At 44.4% G+C, this 21,045-nt stretch overlaps 1 long non-coding RNA gene across 1 annotated transcript; it reads left to right on the top strand.

The window, feature by feature from the left end:
* The first annotated feature begins 6,563 nt into the window (after positions 1 to 6,563).
* LOC146811299 (uncharacterized) lies at positions 6,564 to 20,725 on the top strand. Its single transcript, XR_014965808.1, has 3 exons — positions 6,564 to 6,700; positions 19,500 to 19,873; positions 20,606 to 20,725. It is a non-coding gene; the product is annotated as an uncharacterized LOC146811299 (long non-coding RNA).
* Positions 20,726 to 21,045: the final 320 nt, after the last annotated feature.

The raw sequence follows: 21,045 nt of genomic DNA, 5'->3' as shown, positions 1-21,045 counted from the left end.
TACGCTTCCGGACTCTGCACTCACTTAGTGCTACAATGTTTATAAGCTATGGGATATTTTTTCAATTTCTATTCATGTTGATTGTTGCCACCTAAAAATAATGACATGCATTCATTATTATTGTTTTATTTCAGAGATGTCCTCATTGCTGTTATTAGCCCATTATGTTACTTACTTATGATAGTGGAGTAATCTGGTTTACAAGGTCTCTGCAGTACCCCTTAGGGATTCTTCTCCTGTTTTGGGGTTTCTACCTATTGAAAATCCATATATGTCAATGCTAATGATTTTATCAATATCACCCTAACCGAAGTTTAAAGGTTTGGTCAGGATATTTACACTTACCCTTGGGTATTCTGATCACTTCAGTTGTTTTTTAATCATTGGTGGTATTTCTCAAATCCTTTGAACCACACACTGCTGTTTTAAACCATTTAGTTTCTGGTTTCATAATAAGTCCCGGGTACCTGTGTAAATTACATCATACATTTATTTTCTTGTATCCTTTATATTTCATATTGAGAAGCTAATTTCACTTATACTTATGTCGAGATAAATGTCCAATCGCTAGTGACATCTTGTGTTGCCTTACGGGCTATTCATTATACTTAGTGCATTTCAGTCTGTTTTATTTGTATCCCATTTTATTTCTGTTTTTTTTTACGACACCTCATGTTTTGTCTATAACTCTTTACTCATTTTTTAGCATTCCGACCCAATTGTTTGTGTCTATCATGTTACAGGCAGTCTATTAGTGCCTTCTATCTACTTATTTTAGCACCTTATATCTGCTTACTAAAACAAATCTATTAATTCGTGCCCATATTATTAGTCAATAACATGCAACCTATATTTCACTTATTAAGTAACAGAAAGATTTACCTTTTCGGACCGGCAGAGTTTCAACCTTCTATATTCATCCGTTACCCGGATGTTTGCCTTACGTGCATAAATATGTTTCCGGTTCTGTGTGTGTCGTCATACATCAATCCACATAAGTGGTGGCCATGATAAAGTCAGGCTTGTTATTATCTCATTGTTCTGTTCCGATATTGAACCTTATAAACAGAAATTGTTTTCTTCTACGCACCAGAGGAAAGGTACCCCTTCAGAAATCATTTTTTTCCTACAGGAGAAATACCACTCATGATTTAAAAAAACGACTGAAGTGATCAGAATACCCAAAGGTAAGTGTAAATATCCTGAGCAAACCTATCAACTTTGGTTAGGGTGATATTGATAAAATAATTAGCATTGACATATATGGATTTCCAATAGGTAGAAACCCCAAAACAGGAGAAGAATCCCTAAGGGGCACTGCAGAGACCTTGTAAACCAGATTACTCCACTATCATAAGTAAGTAACATAATGGGATAATAACAGCTATGAGGGTATCTCTGAAGTAAAACAATAATAATGAATGCATGTCATCATTATTATTAGGTGGCAACAATCAACAAGGATCCAAATTGAAAAAAGATCCCATAGCTTATAAACATTGTAGCACTAAGTGAGTGCAGAGTCCAGAAGCGTAGCAGCTCCCGGCATTTTGGGTGAGCATCAGGCTAATAATATGTAATAGATAAGCATGCCGATGAGAGGTTGGATATCCGGTTAACCTCTGACCTATTATCATAATCATGAAAGTTTATTACGATAACATAATGAATGATATCAATAGTTTGCACTGAATCAACACCGTAAATAGCCAAGAGATGTCTCTAATGATGTTTTTATTTCCTTCTGTTTTTAGATCATACTGTTTTTAATATATTTTAAGAAACAACTGATTGTATTGAATTAGTCCTGAAGAAGGCGGAGATATAGCACTCAACCCGCCGAAACGCTGCAACAACACTTTTTCAATCACAACCAATAGTAAAGTATTCTGTAATAGGAGTTTTTTGTCTGTTTTGAAGTGATACGAAAAAAATATTTTAAAATGTATGTTATGTGATTTAATGTAGATAATTTTACATATGCTTAGATTTGTGCATTAGGAATACAAATTGTTTATCTGGATAACAAAATTGATTTTATTTTATAAATGATTTTTTTTTAACAAAGCAATTCTTGGAGAAAATTGAATGAAGATCTTTTTAAGGTACAATGGAAATTCAGAAATTGTTTACTCATTAGATTTGGTTTAAAAATATATGTCTCACTTTGACTGTGCAAAGAGGTTTTGGTTCAGTGCATATCTTTTTGATTATGATGTGAATTACAAACTAGCAGCACATGAGGGATTCCTTGTTGTTGAAGTTTAAACCCAATCCTTTTTTTGGCGTAATTGGGGTAACTCTCTCTTGGTTTTGGGTTGTCTAACATACTCAATGCTTCCTCACTGCAGACACCTCCTAACCAGTGGAACACCACCAGACGTCTTAATGTCTAATTCTGCATCTCTGACACTCACCTTGCTGCTTTGCACATCCATTCATCTCTGTGGTTCTCTTTGAAATACATTGTATCCAGCAACTAATTGCAATCACATGTGTCATCATAGGTACTTCTGACTAAGCTATCTTTCTCAGGGGGCTTGAAATTCCATTAAATTCATGGATTGCACCAGACCAGCCTCAAGAAATAGGTGAGATTACAATCTTTACTTCTCAACGGACAGATCGTGTGTGGAAAGATTTGTGCACGGCCTAAAGCATGAAGTTACCATTGATAAACGTTGTTGTGCAATGATACAAGACATGGGGCAGTCCACTACTCAGTTATCGAGATCCATTCTAATGTCAGTGGAAAAATGGAGAGCATCGGTATAGCCTTGTTTGAAAATACTCTCAGAGTCTTGAGTAATAATGGCTACTGTTTGTGCACTTAAAAAATGAAGTATTCTGTTGTCCATTTGTTGTTAGATTGTACCCTCTTTATTAGTGAAAGGAAAAAATTCTTCCTCCCTCTTTTTTTAAGGCATGGCGTTAGATCACGTGGCGAAGCACTTTGCACTTTATTTGCAATGAACCAGTTTGATTTTGTGGTTGCAATTGCTCGAGACTTTAAGCTCCTACAAACACGGAACATGTAAAGGCTTGTGTATATTGATGTCGACTATATATTAAGGAAGATCTGTGGTATCAGAGCATAACTATGACGCTTGTGGGATTTCTTAATCTTTTATTCTGAATTAATTATTAATATGTTGAATCTTCTGTGTAAAGGGTGTATTATTATTCGGTTGGGCTATCTTGCAGTGCATATTTATCTTCCTTTAGCGCAATGAAGTAGTAATATAGCTGCTTGAGACGCTACTATTATGTGTATACTTTATGTTTTCAAAACATTGTCATGAGTATATTTCTATAGGATATATGTGTTGGAAATAAATATATATTGACTGACATTTAGAAGCATTTATTTATTTACATCAAATGCCATTAAGCCCTAACCCTGAAGCATAAAACGGCTTGGCATATCCAGCACTATTATACTCTTATTTCGATCTTTATTACTCTTTCTCATACTAATATGTCCACTCAATCAGATACTTGTTCCCGACTAACTCACCAGAATCATAACATTGATAAGCTTCTGTCCTCCAGTACTAAATTAGTACTTGCAGATCAATACATATTTCTTAAAGTTAAACCTAATGTAGTACTTAATATTTGGATTGAGATCCTCTTATTGTTTCAACAGTTCACATAAGACTCACTTAAATATCTACTTATCATTCATGATTGTGATTTGGTTGATGTTTAGAATTAGTTATGGTTATTGCAGCTCTATAATATCTTAGAAGGGTAGGAGTTAACTTTGTGGTCCTACCAGTTCTCTAGCATTACCAACATTTACTGTATTATGTTCACTTGCACTCCAATACCCGATTGTCTCATGGATTGGAGTCTGTCCCCTTTTCTTCTTCACCTCCACGCATAGCCTATTTCAGACCAGGGGGGTGGGGAAGGCTACACGGGAGGGCTAGGAGGTGTGAGAGGGTTACAGCATTTATGATTTTTTGTTTCTTCTCTCCTCTTCCTTCCATCTCATTCAGCTCTGCTACTCCTCTTGCTTCTTAACATCTTCTCTGTGGTACATGATTTTAAGGTACTAACGCATGCTACCTTAATTTGTGTTTTGGTACATTCCTGGAGAGGTGTCCCTTCGGTGACGACTTTGAATGCCCAATGCACAATATTGCTCCATATTTATTATACACCACCAAGTAAGTTAATTATATCGTCATAAAAAGAAGCCCAAGCGTAAAATCAATTAAACACCATTCTTAATATTATTTCCCTAACCATGAACGGTATAAACCACCCTGTGAAGAGGAGGAAAATACCAAAATATATGAACAAACTAAAAGGTGAGCTTGTATTCCTCCAAGAGACCAAGGTCACCCTAAAAGAATCACATCACTTGCCCACTTCAGTTAATAAAAGAAATGGGGTAATACCTATTTTAGTCAGGAAAGCCTATATCTCCATACTCGATACACAATCTGATTATGAGGGTAGATGGATTTTATGTAAGCTCCTAAATGACTGCACAGGATTGTATGCCCTCAATATCTATGCCCAATCTACAGCGGCGCAAATGTTTGACATAACATTGACAACTTGCTTCATGACATCCCAACAGGCTTGCCAGTTATTATTTGAGGTGACTTCAATTTACCTCTTGATATACTGTCAAACTGTAACTCTTGCCCCACCAAAGCCCACTGGGCACTCCACAATCTTTGCTCTATATATGACTTAAAAGTTCTATGGAGACTCCAACACCCCCTCAAAAGAATAACAATTTATTTTCTTACCCACACCAATTCTTCAATCTGCATTCAACCTATGAAAACAGAATATAAACATTATTTACAAAATTGTTACAAGCTGTAAATTACACTGAAAATGTGTCAAATGCCTACTTTCAGAGCAGCAATTTAAATTTGAAAAAAAGTTGTATCTAAAATATTGTCTAACATAGTAACATCAATTTACATATTAGGTCAAGTCTACCAGACAGCAGAGCTGTGTGGCTGAAAATGCCTTGTGGGCTTACCAAGAACTTAAAGCCCACCCAATACTTACCATTGGTTAGCTTTTTCACTCTCATTTCCTTGCTTGCTATTTGATGGCTTGGCTTGCCCATCTTGTGTTTATCCCTCCCCTGGAGCATAGCCTCTTTACCATCCTCTTGATTTGGCTGGTTTGTGTCTTTCCACTGCTCACTTGTAGGAAAACTACTTTTATCTTTTTACTAAGCACTCTATGACAGTTCATGTGTTTTTAAGTTCTCTCCCTGGCGTGCTTCCCCCCAAAGGCCTCTGAGCTCCGTGGTTCTCTTGTGTACATTTATCTTGGCCTTGCACTCTGTGCTGTTCTCTCCCTTGCATGCTTCTTTCCCCACTCCCACTGTTGAAGGCACCCTTTTCTGCTGCTCACTCTCGAGTGCTTAACCCCATGCTCTGGTTCCCGACTGCCACTCTATAGTGTGTTTCTCCCACGTGTTGCTCGCTCCTTTGCCCCCCACATGATGCTCTCACTGTTGTACTTCTTTTCCCCTTTCCCCACCAAATGCTCCCCTTGCCTGCTCCTTTTTATTTCCCCTTGTGCTTCCACGCTGCACAATCTTCATTTGTTCAGTAGTTATCCAAGTGATGTCCACCATCTTAGATCAGGAAATACGAAACAAGAAAATGGAGCCCATGCCATTCTGGTGGCATGCCCATGCATTGTGATGGATGCGCGCATCAGTGGTGTTATGGGACCAGTCCGGCCATTATGCCTTTTTTTCTCATTTTTTTTAAAGCAATGTTGCAAAGCACTTCTACCCCAACCCCCTTCGTACTGCATTGCAAAAAAGCATTTGGCAAGCTCAATAGGCCCTAAAGTCAGGATCTATTAGCTTTGCTAATGCTTGTTACTGTTGATTTCACTGATATCAATACAACCATTGGCTTCAGCAAGCTCATATCCATGCAATTTTCTGCACCTTGCAAAACTCATACAACGCGTCTTTAAGCTCAAACTGGCCCAATTTGCGGGGTTTTGTTTAGCTTTCTAATTCACTAATCGGGTTCTCGTTTATTTTGGTGCCCGGACCTATCTTCTGTCCCAGTACCGACCCTGGTCTGCGTTCCTCGAGAGCGCCTTGGCTCGCTGATAAGAGCCCAGACCGTGGCTCGGGCCGCCTGCCGCGCGGTCCTTGTGGCCACCCCGGTCACTGATAAGAATCCAGACTGTGGCTCGAGCCGCCTGCCCCGTGGTCCTTGTCCTCGAGGCCACCCCGGTCACTGATAAGAGCCCAGACTGTGGCTCGAGCCGCCTGCCGCGCGGTCCTTGTCCTCGAGGCCACCCCGGTCACTGACAAGAGCCCAGACTGTGGCTCGGGCCGCCTGCCGCGCGGTCCTTGTCCTCGAGGCCACCCCGCCGACCCCGGTCACTGATAAGAGCCCAGACTGTGGCTCGAGCCGCCTGCCCCGCGGTCCTTGTCCTTGAGGCCACCCCGGTCACTAATAAGATCCCAGCCCCAGACTGTGGCTCGAGCCGCCTGCCCCGCGGTCCTTGTCCTCGAGGGCGCCTGGGCTCGATGATAAGACCCCAGACTGTGGCTCGAGCCGCCTGCCCCGTGGTCCTTGTCCTCGAGGCCACCCCGGTCACTGGCTGAGACGCCGTCTTCGCAGATGACGCAATGGAATATGGTTCTTGAGCGGAGCGCAGGAGGCTCGGATGCTTCCATTAACCCCAGGTGACGGGATATTAGTCTGATTACAGCGGCGAGTCTATCTGGGGCCCCGAGTGATGGATCTGAAATTAAATCAGAGCTGGTCACTAATGCATATTCATTCAGCGCAGGCGGCGAGGCCTGTCTGATTAAACATATACAGGGGCGGGGGCGCGGGTAATGGAGCAGATGATATTAGGGAATGAGCTACAGCGGGAAGTGTTCAAAATGGGGTGAGTGAGGGTAACAACGAGAGAGTGAGTGGGACACTGATGAGCGCCGAGTGGGACGTGAATGGCTGAAGAGGGCAAGAGGGGAGGGTGCGCCCAGATACTTAAGGGAGTAGTAAGTGATCCTGGAGGGGTATGTAGGTGGGGAGGCTGGACTTCACAGATAGATTTAGAGGGGCAAAATTTGAGGTGAGTTGTCGGAGTGACTCTTCAGGAGGGCACATAATGGATGCAGCAGAAATAGGAACGGTGTCGCTTGATACTGTGGGGGGAGGGGGGGCAGATGCTGGTGACAGAAAAGTAAGTGAAACCCCGCAAGTGGTAGAGACAGGGAAGGCGTTGGAAAGACACTGGGGCAGAGACGTTTTCAGGCATGGGCAACGTGGTCTTTAGCCCAGGGCTCCAGCCTTTCAGGGGGATCCCTGATAGAGCCAGCTCTGTTCTGCAGAAAGTCTTGTACTTGTGACCCTGAATAATTTTTAAAGAGATTGTTGTAAATAATGTTTTCCTTTAATTTATTTTTAATATGGGTGATGTGTGAGTCTATTACAAACATTTTGCAGAGAAATCTGGAGTTTAGGTGTAATACCACGTCCATAAAAACGTTTCTTTGAAATCAAAACAGGACTTCACATATGAGAAATAGGAGGGTGTCACAGAGATTATTTGCAGCAATATTACACGTCACAATCCCTGAAAATTAGATGTAAACACATTTAAAATTTGGATGAGTGTGCCTGTGCACTATCAGTGACCTGGCCAAAGAGGGCATGAAAGAGCTGAAATTAGATCATAAATTCCAAGCTATTCCGAGCAGGGGCGCAAAAAATAGGTTTGGCCCAGGACCCCCAAAATCCTTAAGATGTCCCTGACAGGGAGGTGCAGGTGATGATCAGTTACTGGAAGAGCTCAACGAAGTGACACGAGTGGTAGATACGAGTGGGTGGGGGTGAACCCGGAGGGTGTGTTGTGGTGGTATAACACAGTTACGCAGGAGAAACAGATACATGTGGATGAAAGAGTGACCCTCGAAGAGACGGCTTGACATTGTGACCCCTAGATGCGTAGCTACTGCGGGCAGGAGGAGAGAAGGCGATGGAGTATCTGTGGACTTAGGTAATGCTTCAGTTACTTACTGGAAATCTTCACTTTGCCTAGTCCTAGACTTCTGCTCAAGTCCTTACTCTGTGCAGCCAGCTTCGCAGAGACAGATACTCTTAGCAATATAACTGGAAAAAGGCCTCTGAAAACAAAAACAAAAGCCTTTCCTCCCTTTAAATTAACAAACAAAACAAAAAACACAATTTCCATATAGCTGATTGTGTCCTTCCTGCGCCAGTCCTGCAGGTACCAAGCAACGTAACCTGTGACCTTAGAGTGACAAGGAAGCAAGGGAAGGAGGGTGTGATGAGGACTGTGGTGGGGAAGACTATGGCTCAGTGTAACGAATACTGCTGGCAAGGACCTCATCCCTGTCCTTACTGCATGATGAGATACAAAGCCCCCAAAATCTGAAGGCACCAAAAGAAAACCAGGACCCCGGATAAATGTTGACATACACAAAATGTTCATAAACCCAGTCAAAGTGAAGCAGCATGCAACACCCCAGCATGAAAAACACTACTATTGTTGCTGTCAAATTAGGTCGATAATGGGAAACAAAGGTTTGAATGAGAGGCCATGTGGCTGTCCTACATAGTTCTGATAAGGGAGTCCCACTAGCTTCTGCCCATAGGGCTGCCACTCCTCTTGCAGAACATGTCGGAGATGTTGCTGGGGCCTTTTCTCCTATGGATACCTGGGCTAGAGATATGGCCAGGCATACACTGCGGCTTATGGTGGCTGTAGTGGGCTTGTTCCTTTTTTGGAGGGTCCAAAGGAAACAAACTGAGGCTCAGAATATCAAACTTTCTTAGCTCTTTCTAAATATATGAGTACTGCCTTGCAAACATTCAATCACATCGACAACCAGGGCTGACTAAAATGAGCAAATGAGGCATTGGAAAACTTCCTGACATAGATGATAAGGTATTGACGGGGAATGAACCCAGGAGGATCTGTCTCCCAGTAAATTATCAATTCCTGAAACACAGACTTTGAGTACAATAAATAACTTTTTGCTCAAGTGCAAAAGCTCTAAGCTACTTGATGTACTGCTGGCCCCTCCGTGCCCTGTTGTCGATTAACATACACCTTGACAACATGGTTGTCTGTCCACACTAGAATAGCTTTCCCCAGTACATGGAAAGAAAATCCCTGAATAGAACGTAGTTTGACCAATAATTTCTTCCAAATGTATGATTGGCGAGCTTCCAAAGGCGGCGAACGACCCTGCAGGCCCATTACCTCCAGAGTTGCCTCCTTTCCCCACTGGCTGCTATCTGTGGTCAAAGTGACCAGAATCGGGGGATTTAGAGGAATTCTTCTTTGAAAATATCCTATAAACAACCACCACTCTAAATCCTGTGTAATCCCTGCTGTCTCTGGATAGGACTTCATAATCGTGCTTCTCTGGCATATAGCGGGACAGGAGACGAAGGACCAACAGTCTTAGGTAATGACATGTCCAAGGTACTACTGTCTTTATGGTTTTGCGGGGATGATGTCTTCTAGCGCAGAGATCCATTTTCATTTCACTTTGAAGATGTGTAATTATGTACTGGGTAGGGTTCTGCGGTGCTACAAAAACCTGTGTTTCACATTCAGCGCTGGTGCAGTGGACTAAGTTCAATTGTGTCACCCGTGGGTGTGAAAACAAATCATGTAGAGCTGAGCCAAAGACTCAGGGGCATATTTACAATGCTCCTGCGACAATTTTACACCGCTAGAGCGTCACTTTTGTGACGCTCCAGAGGTGCAGTTTGCCAGCCCATATTTACAAGGCCACGAGAACCACCCTTCGTGGCTTGTCATGGCCTTGTAAATATGGAGTAAGGCAATGCCTTAATCTGCATGGTAGGGGCGTTCCATGGGTGTTGCTGTGGGTGTTCCCACGCAACACCCTTGGTTTTTGATAGTGCCCTACATTTGCAACATGGCGTTAATCTGGGGCAGCGCCAAAACTAATGCCTTCCAAAAGCAGGCGTAACGAGGAGACATGTTTACATTTCTCGTAGTTTTTTACTCCTTCCACATGTGCTGCATTCTGCAGCACACACAGAACTAGAAAAACGCCTTCTTTGATTGTTTTTGTGCAGGAAGGCGCCCCGTCCTGCACAAAAACATTCATGCAAACAGCACAGACACCCTTGCACCTTGGTGCAAGGGTGCCTGCATTGGCGTTCGGCTGCAGTTTATTCGCCGGCGCTGGCAGAAAGGACAGGAATGCGCTGTATCTAGTAAATATGGCACATTAACCCCTCCCATCTTTTGACGTAGGGCAGCGCAGCTAGAAGACTTGCAGCGCTACCCTACACCAAAATATTGTGAATATGCCCCTCAGTTTATGCAACAATGACTGCCATAAGGGCTGGTACCTTCCACCAACACTGGCCTGAGGCAGATGGATGATTTAGCTGGTGATTAAAGTGGCACTGAAAGGAAATTCTTCTTGCTTCTGGAAGAAGAGGGCTCCTATGAAAGGTCTTTCTTGAGATGGATGGAGATGCAATTTGGCAACATTTGACAAAAAATTAAGTTCAGTCCAGATGACTACAGGCTTTCTAGATGTCAGAAGAAGCTCTAATTAGCTAATCATGAAGGTAAGAAAATATATAAACCCTCCAGCAAATGAGAATCAATCACTGAAGTCAATACCATGGTAAAGACTCTTGGGGGGCATATTTACAAGCCCCTACTGCCACAGGAACGTCACTTTTAGTGACGTTCCTGTGGTGAAATGGGCTTCGCCTTATTTACAAGGCAATAAAGCCCCCTTTCACGCCATACTTAGCGTGAAAGCGATGGTCAATGGGTGTTGTGGTGGGCGTTCCACCACAACACCCATTGTTTTGACACTGCCCCATATTTACAAGAGCAGCGTAAATATGGGGCAGCGCCAAAATTAAGACCAGCAAAAACCTGGTCTTAAACAGGCGCAACGAGGAGAAATGTTTAATTTCTCCCCGTTTTTGCTGTTTCTATGTGTGTTGCGTTATGCAGCACATAAAGAAACAGCAAAAGGCCATTCATTGCTTATGTGCAGGTAGGTTACCCTCCCGGGACATAAACAATCAATTAAAAAAATGGCTTTTTGCAACTTCTTTTTTATTCTTTTATTAACTTTTATTGTCATACAAAATACATGCGTTCCTTTTAGCATAAAATATAAAAACATCATGAATTACATCATATTTAGTTTGTTTCAGATCGTGCACATTCACGTCCTTAACTCTGTGGAGGCAAGTCGAACCTTCAATGACACTACATCAAAGGGGTGCGACTTCTAGTATAATAAAACTCAGCATTAAATCTCATTTGGCGGCTTCTGCGGTCTGCACTAGATGTGGTAGCCTTATCAGGAGGTGTCTGCCATAGGTCTATTACTGTGTGTACCATCTGGCGTCTAGTTAGTGCCTGTACCAGGTCTATCTGCATGAGTGATGTCAGTATAGTGTGTGGCAGTGTAGCTTTGATAGAGACCACAGAAACTTTTGGGTCGGTTCCGGGGTGAAAGCAATTCACTATAAAGCTCTGTGTATTGCAGTATACCAAATCCTTGGACCGACCCGCCATTGTGGCAGTCGGACCGCGGGCCCAGCTAATAGCTACTCTACGCCTGGCTAGAAGTAGTCCCATATCCACTAAGCATCTTACTGCCTTTGAGAAGTTTTTAGAATAGCCTAACAGCGCTAACCGGGGGTCTGGGGTCAGTGTCATGGATGTAATGGCTCCTAGAGCTTTAAATATCAAATCCCAGAAGTGTGCAATTCCTGGACACAGCCAGGCTAAGTGAAAAAACCCTGCCGGACTAGCACTGCAGCGTTCACAGTCAGCTGATTGACGGAGCCCGGTTTCTATGCAGTCGTTCCGGTGTATATTAGACTCTGTTAAGGAATTTAAAGTGAATTAAGCGATGCCTCCCATTCAAGGATATTCGCTTTGTGTTTTCACAGCAGTATTTCCACATATCATCATCCAAGGTCTCCCTCAAGTCTGCTTGCCATTCTAATCTGGCTTTGGTATACTGATTTTTCCTGTAATCTAGCATTAGTTTGTATATACGGGAAACTACTTTGACAGTTGACTCTATGATGTGGCGTTTTGCAACTTATATGTGTGCTGCATTATGCAGCACACATAGAAGTTTCATTATGCCGTTTCAGATTGATTATGTGCAAGAAGAGACACCTTCCAGCACATAAACAATCTTCCCCTACAACGCAGGCACCCTTGTACCAATGCTTTGGAGCTAGGCAGCTAAAATTAGCGCCATCGCCAGAGGAAACGCAGGGCTGCACCGTATCCTTGTAAATACCGTGCAGCCCTGCATTTTGGAAGTGGCGGAGTGTGTTGTTAAGCCAAGGTGGCTAAACCCGTGCTCCGCCTCTTCCTGGTAAATATTCCCCTTTGTTCTGAAAAGAGGCCAAATTTGAAGAACTTGGCAATAGCATTGGTCAGCTCCCACAGCAAAACCTAGGAAAAAATAACTTTCTGGATGTAATCACTAATGAAAATATGCGCAGTCAGGAAACTGTAATGCTATCTGGGTATCGTCTCTGATGTCTCTGTCGTGCAAGAAGGACATAATGGGATGTAGGCAATTCCTATTAATAGAAAAGAAAGGCTTTTGTCTATGCTTTCACATATGATTTCAGCCTTTTTCCCAGCTACACCGCTAACAGTGTAGTGGTGTAACCAGGCGCTTTACAAGCTTGCTTATTATTATAATTAACAGTATCTGTTTCTGGGAGGCTAGCCTCACGCGGCAGGGGATGGGAGCAGGAACACCCTGGGAAAGGTGTAATGAAGGCAGTAAAAGAGACAAGGGACACAAGGAGAGAATAAAAAACTGGAAATGAAGTCATCTGTGAGGATCAAATGCTGTGGCATAAGAGGAGGAAGAGCGAGAGGGACCCTAGGAAGACAGTCAGGATAGTGAAGGAAGGGGAGGGTGATGGAGCATCTGGATTGGAAGGGTAGAAACAGTAGAAATAGAAAAGGATACTGATCGACCCATCCAAGGAAAGAGAGGCTTTTGGACTCTAAAGGAGGGAGGGTATTCATAATAACAATAATAATATTAATAATAATGACGTGGCTTTTATGTAGTGCTTTATAATGCAATTCTGTTGTTTCTAAGAGCTGGAAATTATAGGTTTTATTACTGTGCAATGTATTGGTTCTGAGACACATGGAAGGCTGAGCTGACCTTACCGATGGACGTGACAGTGATGTTTGACCCGGGGAGGAGCAGATGCTTTGGTGAATTGTAATGGAGTGATCCAGTGAGGGACAGTTCCTGGTGGGGGCAGAGGAGGCATAATGGAGTGGGTAGATTTTGGGGTAGTAGGGAAAGGCAGGTGGTAGAGTGAGACAGGGAGGAAACAATGGTGGATTAAATGAAGGAGAGTGATGAAGAGTCCCAGGAGAACCCACACCTGACAGAAAGGGAAGCTGCTGTTCTGTTTTTTGTTATCAGCTGGACCGATGAGGCAGAAATGTGATGGAGTGGCCTTCACAGATACTCGGAGAGGGCCGGGTGGTGTGGTTGGTGATACCGAAGATGGAGGAGTGGTGGGTGATGGCTTGGGATATGATGGGGCATAAGATATGGGTGGGTGATGGCGTGATCCTATGGGACAAATAATGGGGCAGTACTTGAATCAGCTCGATGCAGAGACATTGGGTACATGATACTGGGGGCTGTAGTGGGAGGTGCAATAGTCTGAGAATAGACGTCCATCGGAGACCATGAAATACGACTGATAACGAATCTTATGCGAAACCAGAAACTTTGGGCGACCCATAGATCACACCAGTGGACGTATAGGAGAACAGAACCCCTCTGTGGGGTGGAAATATCACCACAGACAACGGAAAGATTTACGAAGAAGAAAGCCTTGATAAAGTCGCTGGACGATTGCCCATGTTAGCGACGAAACACGTGTCGGCTGTTTGAAGACCTGAAGAATAAAAAGAAAAAGAAAACAAGAATCATTGTACTTGTGTTAAATTTGTGCTCACACTTTGCACTCAGACATCTTTTCCTATAATATAATCGTGTGCATGGAATTTTGCATCAAGCCATAGGGTAGCTGATGCAAATCAATGAACCCACAAGATATGGAGGTATAATTATAAGAAAAGATGGGAAGGAGCAAGACCAACAAGCACTAGAATGGCGATTGGTGCTCTTCGAAGTCAAGTGAGAAGACCTGGAAAACCAATTGCAGTGAGAGAACGATCGTATTAGACACATCCTGGAACAAAAAGTAGGAGAAGATGTGCTTGGTTACGCGGATGCTCTGTTCAGGGCAGTTCTGGAAGCAATACAATAATAATTGGTAAAACTAGAAAAGGCATATGGAGTGGGCAGATGAGGGAAGGAAGTCACGTAGCCAAGAGACAGTCTAATGAAACTCCGCTCATATCCCATGAAAGACTGCCTCATGAAGGCAGTAAAGGGATGGAAGGATTTAGACTGTAGGAGACAAATAATACTCCTGCTGCAAGATCTTCCTAAATCACTCTGTCAAAGAGGGAATGCTAAAGAAAATAAATGACAAGTTTAAAAGGGGGAAACCCACTAAGGATGGACTTTCCCCTTTGGCCTCCAGTTTGAGTTGGAGGGGAAGTCCCAAACTATTAAACCTGTGGAGAAAGGAAGAGTTGATCTGAACAGGAAGGATGGAGGAGAACAGCGAATAGTGGCCAAAGCTGCTGACCTATAGTGGCCATGGAAGTGACAAAGAATACAGTCATCCCAAAAACAGGAGACGGAGACCACGGTGATGGAGGATATAAGAGGGAAGAGAATCAGGACAGATGCAGAAGCTTCATACAGTCATGATGTGGGGTACCTGATCCCTTGCAAGAAATAGTCCCTTTTCAAGGAAAGGGAGCGTGTATATATAAAGAGGATCTATAACTGTTTGTTAGAGAGAGAGAGTGGAAGGAGCCCCATTAACACAGGGAAAGATTGAGCAAGGTATGCCTTGTATAGTATCGTATTATTCAGCAATGAGATGACAAATTATTTACCAAGTTTCTGGCCACGGTGCAACAAGATCCTGAAAATCTATGAACACATGTCCTTCTTTACCCTCTGATGTTCAGAGAAATACCTACAAGCTGATACATTTTGCAAATTCTATAACTTACATTCCTCCACTTTCATGGCACTTGAGAGACTGTCTACAAGTTTGATGGGACCAAAATACCTGGCATTCTCTTTTCCTTCACAGCCATGAATTGTTTTTAATGTTGAAAACCTGGCCCTCTACAAAATCTGTTTGTTTAGACTCCCTCTTCTTTTTTTCCATGTGTTCCATCATATTCATTCGAGTCTTCCTAACTCTCACCTTCAAGAGAAAGTACTTTCTTTCAAGAGAAAGTTCTGCTATGCATGTGTGTATACAACATCGTGCTCTGTATCTGTGCTTTTGACATTGATACAGAGCACAGCGGTGTATTCACATGTGCATAGCGGAATTTTCTCTTGGATTTGCTTGTGAGTCCTAACATTACGGGGGAGCTCTTTGTGGTTTGAAGTTACCCAAACTCTGGCCAGGGTTGCTGTCTAGTAAGACTTGGACTTACAGACAGTGACCTATTTGGGTACCTACCCGCTTACGACTATGATGCTGCATTAGACAGATGACCATGTCCTGATGTGACCCATCCAGTAATACCAGGTCGAAATGTCGACACCCCCTTCTCTTGTTAGTTCCATGAGCACTGAATGTGGCACATATGATGACATTTTATACGCAATCAATTGTGAGCATTTGTTGAAAAACAATATCAACCTTGGGTTATCCAGCATCTATGTATGTTCTTGTATTACATACGTTACCTTTTTCACTAGCACAGTGTTGCCTGCACTATGATTCACTGTATATATAGCCCCGGATTGATATACACATCAGATGAATGACTACATCTGAGATAAAGAGAAAAGAGACTTTGCTTGATTTATTTTCATTTGATTTACTGTATGTGATGGTACAGATATGTCAAATACATACGTTTGATTTATCTGATTACCTTAGAGCCACACAGTAGGTAATCACCTAAATGAGTCCCACGGGACGCTTGTTTGATTACAGAGGTGAGCACATAGAGCAAAGCATGTATGGGGGAGTGGGAGTGGGGGGGAGAGAGAGAGATATGCTCACGCACAAGGCGAGAATAAGACTTTACTAATTACCGTACCTGCATTCCAGTCCATCGTGTTTTTGCACACTGTACCACTACGGACAAGAACTACCCTAATACCTGGGCCTGCTCCAATACAACCAGTTGAGCCCAAACAGCCAGGCCAGGTCCCTCTGAATAGTAAGCAAGCAACTCAAGACCTGTTTCAGTCTACAGAGCATTGTCAGTGAGATGCAGTTTGATTGACTCTTGCAGCACTGGGATCACAGAGCCCAAGTCTGGGCATACCCATTACTCCAAGGGCATCACACTGAGGAGACCAAAAAGGTGATGGATGGCACACTTGAATTAATCTCAGCCGCTGTTAACTGTTCCAGTCGATCTGCTGGCTGAAGCACTACTTTGTTAGGCCTAAGTTGGCAGGGTATGCCAGGCGTGGGTCCCTTGCTCCTATGCCACTTGATTAAAGCTAGCCTGGCTGATGAATGGTGTTACCCCGAACTCGGTCCCAGGAGGCTTGTTTCCGGTTCAGGGAAGACCTGGTTTGCGAGTTCAGGCTGGACTGTTTCCATGAGGCACAGGGTCAAGACTGATTTGCATATAGCTGGGTCCGAACTGACGTGGCGAAGTGAGCTAAAGAACTATGATGGATTCAACCCAGATCTGTGACTGGGGGTGAGTGTCTGAAAGGTTTCAGCACTCAGTCCATAATCTCGTTGTGTTTGCTTTGTTTGCCCTAAGATGGCAGGGTATGCCCAGATGTGGGTCACTTGCTCACTTTGCCACTGGATTCAAACTAGCCTGGCTGATGAGGGGTGTTACCCCGAAACCGGTTGCAGGATGCTTGTTTCCGGTTCAGGGAAGACCTGGCTTGCCAGTTCGGCCTGGGCTGTTCCCATGAGGCACAGGGTCAAGACCGATTTCCATATAGCTGGGTCTGAACTGAGGTGGTGAAGTGAGCTAAAGAACGATGATGGATGAAAAGCTTCAGCGCTCCATCCATCATCTCCTTGTGTTTGCTATATTCACCCTAAGTTGGCAGGGTATGCCCGGACGTGGGTTTCTTGCTCACTTTGCCACTGGATTCAAGCTAATCTGGCTGATAAGGAGTGTCACTGTGAAACAGGTCCCAGGATTCTTGTTTCCGGTTCAGGGAAGACCTGGCTTGGCAGTCCGGGCTGGACTGTTCCCATGAGCCACAGGGTCAAGACTGATTTGCATATGGCTGGGTCTGAACTGAGGTGGCGAAGTAAGCTAAAGAACGATGATGGATTCAACCCAGATCTGTGACTTGGTGTGAGTGTCTGAAAAGGTTCAGCGCTCCGTCCATCATCTTGTGTTTGCTTGATGCACTACATACACATGGGCTACGTGCAGACCATGTTTTCATGACATACTTCCTTCCTGCCTAACAGGGAAGAAGACTCAAATATTGGTTGTCTTACCATGTGGAAACACCCAGCTCATAAGAGGGTGTATTAAACATTGCAAACCAGACTGTACTGGGATACTGCCACTTTCATATGGAGCAGATATGAGATGCAGCCTTACAGTTAGTGTTTCTGTGCTGCATGTGCAGTGTGCACTCACCAAGTTTCTGCACTGGTCCACTAAGCAGTTACTAGTCTATCTGTCAATCCTCAGCAAAGAAACAAACAGCCCCATTCGTAAATTCTGACTTTTGTGTAAGTTTACTTTTTTCTGTATTCACAAACTACCAGTTAATAGTAAGTTTAGGACTGCACTTACCCCTCAGTTGGGATGGAGAACTCCGCAAATAAAAAGATAGGACAGGCCGCTAACCAACATGTGCATCTCATGGTGCCCTGCTAAGTCTGCAGACTTCATTATAACTTGCTTGTTACCTTGTCTGCATTCTTCCCATCTGCCCATTTTGCGGTGCACTCACAACCTTGCCAAATGCTGCCTGCCACACCGCAATGTCACCTTAGTTTCTAGCCCAGCAGTATTCCACAGGCAGGAACTCAATGCTGTGTGTTTCGCAGACCAGAGCTATTGCTTTCATACCACTGATCACCGAAAGGTTTCAGACATTCCCATTGGTCTTCTATGGTTTGAGGTTCTATCAGTCGCGTCGCAGCTTCCAGCGGGAGCAAAGGAATCGGAGGCTCTTTAAGAAACCCTTCAAATTATTCAATCAACTTCCTGACAGTGATTATAAATAATCTTATAGGGCCAGATGTAGGTGTCTAAATACCGGTCGGTAATGCAGAAAATCGCAGAATTTCGGCGTTACCGACTGGTATTTAGCCATGTACAATGTAGGTAACACCAAACCCCCTCGCAAATAAGGAATCGGTAAAAATAAGGGAAACCAGTTACTGAATCCTTAATTTGCGATTAGCAGACACCGAAACCCCAAATACCGAATCACTAAATAAGAAATCCTTAAAAACTCGCAAATCGATGTACCAAAATTCAGAAATACCGATTTTTCCATTTTTCGGTATTTAGGAGTCGCTAATTACCACTGACTCAAAGCAGGTGGTAATCAGGTGCACTGCATTTAAACAGCCCCAAAATGCAACAGTGTGAACACAATGGCGGCCCTCTACGTCATTGCAAGGCGGCTTCGTATGCAAGCAGCCGGACTGAGGATCTGGAGACGGGAGGAACGCGTGTACAGACTGCGCGTTACACTGTTCCAAATGACTGAGGCTGAAATCCATGAGAGGTACAGGCTAGACCCCCAAACCATCCTAGACCTGATACCGGACCTGCACCCACTTCTGGAGCATCAGACACCAAGGGCGCACGCTATACCAACACATGTTCAGGTGCTCTGTAGCCTGCAGCTACTTGCATCAGGTAGGTACCAGGGGGTGATAGCTGTGGCAGGTGGTGTGTCACAGAGTTGCCTGTCCCGTTTTGTCAACACTTTCTGGATGCCATGATGCAAAGAATGCATCACTACATACGCTTCCCCAGCACACAGGCAAAACTGCAAAAAACCAAGATGGATTTTTATCAAAAGGCACAGTTCCCACAAGTAATAGGGTGCATTGATGAGACACACATACCAATCTGCCCACCTGCAGCTACAGAGTACATATATCGGAACCGCAAATCTACACATTCCATCAACGTGCAGGTAATATGCGATGCGGACCACATCGCCACTGACATTGTAGCCAAATGTCCAGGGAGTACCCATGACTCCTACATATTCAGGAACAGGGGGATCTACACACGTCTGGGTGGGGGCGAATTTGGAGAAGGATACCTGCTAGATAAATCAATGTGACACACCCTGATGTATACCTTGGATGAATGTATTTGTGACTGTTATTAATGGCACTTCCTTTCTCACTCAGGTGATAGCGCATATGCCGTGCAGGAATTTATCCTGACTCCATATCTCAACCCATCTACCCCAAGTGAGAGAAGATACAATGTGGCACATAGATCGACGCGCAATGTGGTGGAGCGCACATTTGGACTCCTAAGAAGCAGGTTCCGCTGCCTCCACAAAAGTGGAGGTGCATGTCAGTACTGCCCCATCATCTGCTGTAAAATAATTGCAACATGTGCCATGCTGCTTAACCTTGCCACAAAGTAAGGAACAGCTGTGGAACTAACTGACTCCGAGGACGAGGGTGAGGATTGTCCACAGCCAGAGCACAGCGCAGCAGGTGTGGCAGCAGCACCAGATGGGAGACACAGATGGGCTGAGATCACACGCAAAAAAGTAAGTAAGGAGATACAGCCAGTTACTGTAATTGAGTGACAATGGTTTATTTATCTTAACTCAGGCAATAGCATAGCACACCGCCACAACATGAAGACCTCATCTTTCAAGCCCAATGTGCAATGGACATTCCAAAGGCGAAATGGGTTACATCACCCATTTCACAATACCAGCTGATGGCTGGCATTATTTCCTGCACCCACACGCAGCACTGCTGCGTTCCCTGGGCACACTGTCCTCACTGGCAGTCTGTCCTGTAGCAGCGCTGTGCCGCTCGCTGCGCCTCCTGGACTCGGTTATCGGGGGCGTGATGCAACTGCGGCTAGTTGCCTCTTCACTACCCCCCCCCCCCCATCACCTGCACCTGTAGTGGCTATTTGGTTTGTTTGCAGCACTTCCAGTCCACTGGTCACTGTGACCAGCCCCCTTGCCACGTCACGGCTGCAGTGGGCCATCTCCTCCTGCATGGCCACCGAGCACCTGCAGAGCACAGAGGTGGCAGTGGAGAGGCGGTTCACCGCCTTAGTGTAGTTGTCCAATTTACCGCTCCCTGCGCCTCGCCAAATGATCCTCATCCATTTTTGCTGCACAGCAGCCTCACTGCCTCTGATATGTCCCTAATGCACTCAGCCACAGTATTGTTCATGGTGTCCATGCCCTCTTGATTTCCAGCATGTGTCTATTCATGTGGACCATCTGCCGTTGCACTGATCTGATTGCTTTCCCTTGCAGGCGCTGCACCTTGAGCATATTCCCCCTCAAGACCGGCGAATACACTTGGATCCTCGCCCTGTGCAACAGGACTGGCTGCCCTTGCTCTGCGGCGTCTAACACCTGTTTGGGCGCGCTCGGTGGGGGACTGTGTGCCTGCACTGTTGCTAGCGTGGATTGTTGGCTTCCTATGCTGGCCTCCTTGGAAGGAAGCTTGTTTCCGGTCCAGGGAAGACATGGCTTGGCAGTTTGGGCTGGACTGTTCCCATGAGGCACAGGGTCAGACTGATTTGCATATGGCCATGTCTGAACTGGGGTGGCAGAGTGGGCTAAAGAACGGTGAAGGATTAAACCCAGATCAGTTGACTGGGGGTGAGTGCTTGCAATGTTCAACACTCCGTCCATCATTTCCTTTGGTTTTTGCTCCTTGGACACCTCCATCTGCTGGAGGCTAGCCACTG

Source organism: Triturus cristatus, chromosome 7 (genome assembly GCF_964204655.1).
Source record: "Triturus cristatus chromosome 7, aTriCri1.1, whole genome shotgun sequence".
Lineage (NCBI taxonomy): Eukaryota > Metazoa > Chordata > Amphibia > Caudata > Salamandridae > Triturus > Triturus cristatus.
This window is presented reverse-complemented; position numbering and strand designations above follow the sequence as displayed.